The sequence below is a fragment of the Phoca vitulina genome, unplaced genomic scaffold, assembly GCF_004348235.1.
Source record: "Phoca vitulina isolate PV1807 unplaced genomic scaffold, GSC_HSeal_1.0 scaffold50, whole genome shotgun sequence".
In the NCBI taxonomy this organism is placed as follows: Eukaryota; Metazoa; Chordata; class Mammalia; order Carnivora; family Phocidae; genus Phoca; species Phoca vitulina.
The window spans coordinates 924,105-930,830 of record NW_022589753.1 but is presented as its reverse complement, the minus strand read 5'-3'; the positions used below and the strand labels follow the sequence as shown (position 1 = coordinate 930,830).

General features: G+C 57.2%; 1 long non-coding RNA gene across 1 annotated transcript; it reads right to left on the bottom strand.

The window, feature by feature from the left end:
• Positions 1-991: 991 nt before the first annotated feature.
• On the bottom strand, positions 992-4,173 carry LOC116621756. The gene is made up of 3 exons (XR_004297444.1): positions 3,582-4,173; positions 1,905-2,787; positions 992-1,105 (listed from the first exon to the last, which is right to left on the bottom strand). It is a non-coding gene; the product is annotated as an uncharacterized LOC116621756 (long non-coding RNA).
• Between the last annotated feature and the right edge of the window lie 2,553 nt (positions 4,174-6,726).

The following is a 6,726-nucleotide window of genomic DNA, read 5'->3' as shown; positions in this document are numbered from 1 at the left end:
ACCACACACACTCTCTGCCTTAGTTTACCCAATCAGATGCCCTTGACTCAGCTTACCCGCACCCATCTTCAAAGATCCTTTGAAAAGTAATTAACTGTGAATATAAACTGCTATAAAAAATCATCTTTTTTATTTAAACATTTTTTTATTTCTTAATTGAAAACTTACAATTTTTCTTAAAAAACAAAATCTTTTTTATTAAAAAAAAAGTAACTGAGGGGTGCCTGGCTGGCTCCATCAGTAGAACAGGTGAGTCTTGATCTCAGGGTTGTGAGTTCGAGCCCCACATTGCGTATAGAGATGACTTAAAAATAAAATCTTTAAAAAATAGAAATTAAAAAGTAATCAAAAGAGCTATAGTTTCATAATTTTTATGTAATTAAGGAGCTGACAGTCTCAAGGTGAATTTCCATGTCTCTTTCCAGTGGGATTTTTCTTTTTCTTTCTTTCCTATTTAGCAGATAAAGCAAGGTGTCATGATCACCTTTGAGGTATTTTTGTTTAGGGTGGCTGGGACTTGGAAACTGGAGCAAAGATACTTTGGAACATAACATTGCTTCTGGATAAAAGTCTAACGGACGAGGCATCGGCACTCGAGAGGCATCAAGTGTCTTCAGGGATCGGAACTGGGAACGGATCTGAGCCAGAGGCACTAACCTTACTTGCTGCTTTGCCCCCAGAAGCTCTGTTGTCATAAGCGCATCAGCAGGGGACCAACGGGCGGTCCTGGTCTGGGCTTATTTTCCACCCCTGGCAGGAAGCCAGGCCTGTGGCCTCTTTTAGCGTTGACGAGGTGAACTACCCATGATTATGCCAGGTAGGAATGGCTTGTTCAAAATCTCAGCAGTGCCAGGTGGATAGAGACCACTCCCCTTACACATATGCCTGCCCACACACATATACATATTCACACATGCCCATCACGCACACATGCACGCACGCACACAGAAAAACACGCATGCACACATGCACACGCAGGCACACACATGCACAGAGACAAACACACACACATGCACAGGCATGTAACGTGCTAAAACCAAGTATCATCCCACGGAGAAGTCTCACCAGCAGCTCCAGCTCATCTGCCACCCATGGCTCAGTGCACCTGCTCAAGGAAATCTTCCTGGGACCCAGACCAGGCCAGGTGCCCCGTCTGTGCTCTCCTCATGCATCATAGCTCCCCCTCATGGCCTTCATAACAGGTATAATCACACGTCCATTCTTGAACTAACAGAATGTCCCACTAGACTGTGAGCCCCGTGAGGCTGGGGGCCCAGCTGGGATTTTTCCTGCTTGTACCCCCATGTAGCCTAGAGCCAGGCACAGGGTACAACACACCCCAACTCTCAGTCTGTTAGCCATTCATCTCTCATTTCATTAAACACAACAGAATGTCAGGGCACATTTCAAGGACATTTGAGAACGTCCTTGGAGTTCATTGCAGTGGAATCCACGCCCATGTGAGCACACCTGTGAGGAGCCAGGTGGCTGTGCAGGTATCATAATTGCAGGGGTGAGTCCCCAAGAGACCCCTGTCAGGGGTGGCCAAGGGTCTGGTGGGCAGAGGGTGGGGATTCTGGGAGGAGTTTCAGAACCTCGGACAGCGACCCCACGGGTCTCAGGTGTCCTTCCACCCCGGCACTGGGTTTGCTGTTTCCTTGGGGGCCCCGGGATTGTGGATGGGGGCGGGGGTTGACATAGCTTTTCTAAGGCCAGAGTACCCCCTCAAAGCATCCCCTGACTCAGCAGGAAACCAGGGCTCTAGCTCTGACTCCCCACCAGTACTGGGGTGTGCTCATCACTCCTGTATGTCTCGGTCCCAGCCTGGAAGCAGGGGCATCACGTCCCACCTGAGGCCTCATGGAGGGTCCTTGGGTGTTATCTGCTCTGCATTATTGGCTCACCTGCTGGCATCTTTTCTCCCTGGTCAGAAGCCCACTTCTGCCTGTTCCCACAGCCAGGTTCTCTCACGTTCACTGCGGTACCTCCAAGCTGGTGCGGTGTGGACACCTGATAGGGGCTAACAAATAATCGTTGACTGAATAAAAAGGATGGCTTTCCTATTTCCTTCCTGTGATCTAGCATGGATGCCAGGAGAATTCAATTTAAATGTGCAAAGAAGAAAGTAAACAAACCTGTAAACTGTTTGGATCTCCACAGAGTTGGGCACTTTGCCAAATACAGGTATCATTACAGGGAAATGGTGGTTTGTTTCCTACGTGTTCCCTTGCACGAGCTGGAGTAAACTAGCTGGGTAAGCAGCCTTACCTTTGGCTGACAGACTAATGATGTGTTTGCTTACAAGTCGTAGATGGTATTTGCAGCATTTTGTGAATGGCTACGATGGCTGATAATTCTCAAAGGGAGATGACGTTGAGGTAGAAAAGTGACATCTAACCACGGGTCCACCTGCGTTCGTTGGGAATGTGTGAAATCGCCCAGCACCAAACCTCCGTGAACGGCCAGCCTGGGATGCACACAGATGGGCAGCAGGCTGGGGAGAGGGGCGCAGATGGGGTCCCTACCCCTGCACACCTAGCATCTGGGTTAGTTTCCCACGGCTGTTGTAACAAAAAAACACAAAGTAGGAGGCTTAAAGCAGCAGAAATTTCTCCTCAGTCCTGGTCGACCAGAAGTCAGAAATCCAGTGTCACAGATCCCTCCTGGGGCTCTGACGGACGCTCTGCTCCAGGCTTCTGGCGTGCTTGGCGTCCTTGGCTTGTAGACGATTCTCTGATTCCTCCTTCACATGGAGTCTGCATGTCTCACATCTCCCTCTGCTGATTTCTAAGGAGGACAACAGTCACTGGGGTTGGGATCCACCTCAAATCCAGGATGATCCCCCTTAGAGATCCTTAACTTAATTACATTTGCAAAGACCCTTTTTCCAAATAAAGTCCCTTTCACAGGGGTCAGGACATGGACAATGCTTTTTGGGGCCACCCTCCACGTAGTCTACCCTCCAAGCTTACTGGTCCTCACCTGCCCTCCTGTCTGGGGCATCTCCAGACACAGACGGCAGCCGCACTCATGTGTCCATTGGCCCCAAACATCAATGCGGCCCTGCTGCGTGCCAGGCATCCTGCAGAGTTCTGCTTGACTGACTTGCCCAAGTAGGGCTGCCACGGGGGTGGGATGTGTGGGGGGCCCAGGATGACATGTGCATGGGGGATGAGCTACAAGGGGGCAGGGTCCTCATCCTGATGGTAGGGTCCCTCTGGGAAAGGGGCCCACGGTGGGGGGTCTGGGCCCGTGCGCTCAGCAGCCACCAGTAAAAGGGGGTTCCTGAGAGCCAGCCGCCTCTGCAAGCCTGGCTGGCAGGCCCGGTAACCCTGGCCATGTGGTGGGGCTGGGCCTGGAGCCACTGCTTCTCACCAGAAGGTCTCTCTGTCCCTCTGTCTCCCACCCAGGACTGTGGCCCTGGTGCCCTCTCACCTGCCCACGGCCCAGTGGGTATTGTTTCCCCTGGGCCCAGCCAGGACCTGGATCTAGACGCAGTGGGCACCTCTGTCCTGTTCCCATTCGTCACTACTCTCAGAACAAAGAGAACAAAAGACCCCAAGCCCTTTCTCATTACTAACCTCGTCCCTTCTCTTCCGCTGGGTGGGAGGGAAGCCCGGCCTCCTGGTCTTCAGCTGCGTGAGGTCTCAGAGGCTGTGGTCAGCTGGCCCAGTGCCAGATGACCCGGCCAGCCAGGTGGGGGATGCAGTGAGTAGGAAAAGGGTGGGGGCAGCAGGCGGCTGTCTGGAGGGAGCCTGACCACGGGCCGGGCCAGATGTAGGAGGCTGCCCTCACGCCTGGGCTCTGTAGAGGGAAAATCTGCCTCCGGAGGGAAGGCCAAGAGGTCATGGTACCAACATCCTGGTCTGGGCAAGAAGGAAGAGGACAGCCACCTCCCCCGGGTGCAGGAGTCACCTCGTGCCCCCATCCTGCACCTTCGTTTCCATAGCGACACCAAGGGGAGAGAGATGGGCGCCACCCCAGTCCTGCTCCGATTCAATGAGGAATTTGTCATAAGTGATTATAGCTTGGCAGCCCACTCCCAGAATAAGCTGCGCATGGATGGAGTCTGGGGGGCCGTCCTCTGAGGACCCTGCCTGCCCCTGAGCCCCAGCCTCCCCTCGGGAGCCCTCCCAGTGGGAGTCTTCATGGGGAACTCCAGGCTGCACCCCGGGCCTCAAGGTAGGAAGGTGAGGGGCCCTCTTGTTGTCTAGAGTCACAAGAGACACCAACATGGGGCCTGGGCCCCCCTTCACAAAAGAAGGGCTGGGGCGCAGGAAGAGGGGGGCAGGAAGCGGGTGCCCCCGTGGCACCCTAGGGAGGGTTGGGGCCGTTCTTTCTGGGGACGGTCATCTTCTGGCCTTCCAGACCTCTTGCAGACACGGGCCTCCACTGGCTCTGCTCATTTGGACCAAGTGCCCCTGTCTCTAGGGAAATTTTTAAAACGTGGATACCCACAGACAGGGAAAGTGGGTCGGCGAGACCCGGACATGGGAGTCAGGAAGTCTGGGTTCTTGTCTTGGGCACACCACACGTTGTTGTCCAACCTCGGGACTCAAGGAACTGCAAACCAGGTGAGCCGCATGAAGTCGCCTCCCACGGGTACAGACCCGGCCGAACTCTGATGGTGGGCACATGCCAGGTTTCAGCAGGAGCCCTGAGCAGGGACCCCAGTGCTGGGGACACACGGGGACTCCAGTGTGGGACCAGGGCCATGTGGCCCTGCCTGGGCCTGACGTGAGCAGAGGCAGGACGTGGGGCCATGTTCTCCATGGAGAGCCTCCCATGGTGCAGACAGCCCCTTGTCCTCTCTTCCTGGCTTCTGACCACTCTCAGGGACTATCTCTGGCTGGGTGGGCACAGCAGATGCCCCCAGCGCCCCAGCCTCCAGGTGAGAACTGGCACCTAGGAGAGGAGACACAGAGCCTCGGCCAGACACCTCCCTCTTTCCCTGGCCACCACCGCCTTTCCCGTGACCCATAGGCAAGGAATGAGATCAGAGTGGATTACTATCCCCATGTGGATAAGTCAGGAGAGGACACTCCCTCCTGGTGACAGCAGAATCAGGTACCTGAAAGCCGTGCGGGCCGAGGGCGTAGAGTGCGCCTATGTGGTGACCTCTCGACCACACATGGGGCAAGCATCTCTGTGCGCGTTGTCTCCCCGACGGGCGGATGAGGACTAAGGCTTCAGCGGGCGCCCGGCCAGATGCAGGCTGTCTGAGGGGACGATCCTGTTTGCCGCGGGTCACTTAGTTAAATGTGTGTGTGCAGCTGAGGTGAAGGCAGCTTCCTGGGGGGGGATGAACTCCCTCACCCGTTCTCACGGGCTGCAGGGGAAATGTCAGCGTCCACGCCATCCAGCCGGTGCTTCGGAGAAAGGAGCAGAGAGGGAGTTCTGAGGGGGTGGTCTGCCCAGGAAAGCGGGACACCAAGCCCCCTCCCCTGGGACCTGGTCAACGTTGCAGAAACTGAAGCTGCACCAATCAGCCTGACTCCTGCCTCATGGGGGGAGAGGACGAGGGAGAAGAACAGAGGCCGGCCGCCTCCTAGGAGGGGACGCGGGTCCGGTCCAGGCGCCGTTCCTCCAGGAAGGCTTTGGGCCTGGGCGGCGGGCGCCGGCTTGGCACACGGGTCACCTGCCTGTCCAGGGCTGAGCTCTCCGTCTACCTGGCACCAGGGCTCCAGGCCGACGACTGGCTGCGCACCTGCAGCCCGAGTGAGCCCTGTCACCGGACACCAGACGGGGGTGGCCGGGCGGGGACAGACGCCCAGAGGGAAGGCCACCGCACGAGCAGGCGTCCTGATGTAAAGGGATGCTCCCCATGTCCTCAGCAGCCCCGGCGATGGGGACGGATCTGCCCCGGGCTCCCACACGCAGCTCGCGTCATAGACGGCGTCAGCGACGTCCCTGCGGCCTGCAAGGGACGCCAACCACGCGATCCCTGGGATTGAGTTAATGATGAACGCCTGGCCGTGAGGAAGTTCTGCCTCTGTGGGGTACGTGCTCTCCTCCCACAGTTCCCGATGATCCTCCGCCACTTAATAGCCCAACGACTTGCGGGGTTACCACGCTTGCCAGACAGACGCAGCATCTGGAAGCAATCAGCACGTCCTTCCGCACAACGACAGGGGTCTTGGGGCAGTCAAGGGTGAGGCCGTGCAGTTACACACACAGGTACAGACCAGACTCACCTGTCAGAGGGGCCGCATGCCTCCAGACATGGGGGGTGGGCACCACCCTCACGCCGGGTCCAGCGTGGCTCCTGCGGGGAAAGGGGTCTCTGGGGCCCAGGCCCTGTCCGGGCTGCTGCAGTGACCGCCGCCTGGGGGCGGTGCCTCTGGGGCCCTTTCCTGCTGTTCTCAGTCCGTCTATAGGACGGCCAGTGCCCACCACGGCCGGGGCCTGGAACAGGCCGCTGGGCTCTCCATCGGGGGCTCCCTGCTTTGGGGGTTTGGGGGAAATCTGGCTGGTGCTGGGATCCCTCCTGCTCACCAGTGAGGTCCTGCACGTGGAGGGCAGGGGCCCCCAGCTATGGCGGATCTGTGCTGGGCAGCTTCATGGGGCCGGCCGAGCTGCTGACCGACCCTGCCCTGGACACGGGCAGCCTCATGGAGGCTCGCATGCCCACTCAGCCTGGCAGGGGAACACGGGAGGGAGGGCTTCCCAGAAGAGGGAGCACCTAAGCCGAGAGCCCAACAGCCCGTGGACAACGAGGAGCCCAGA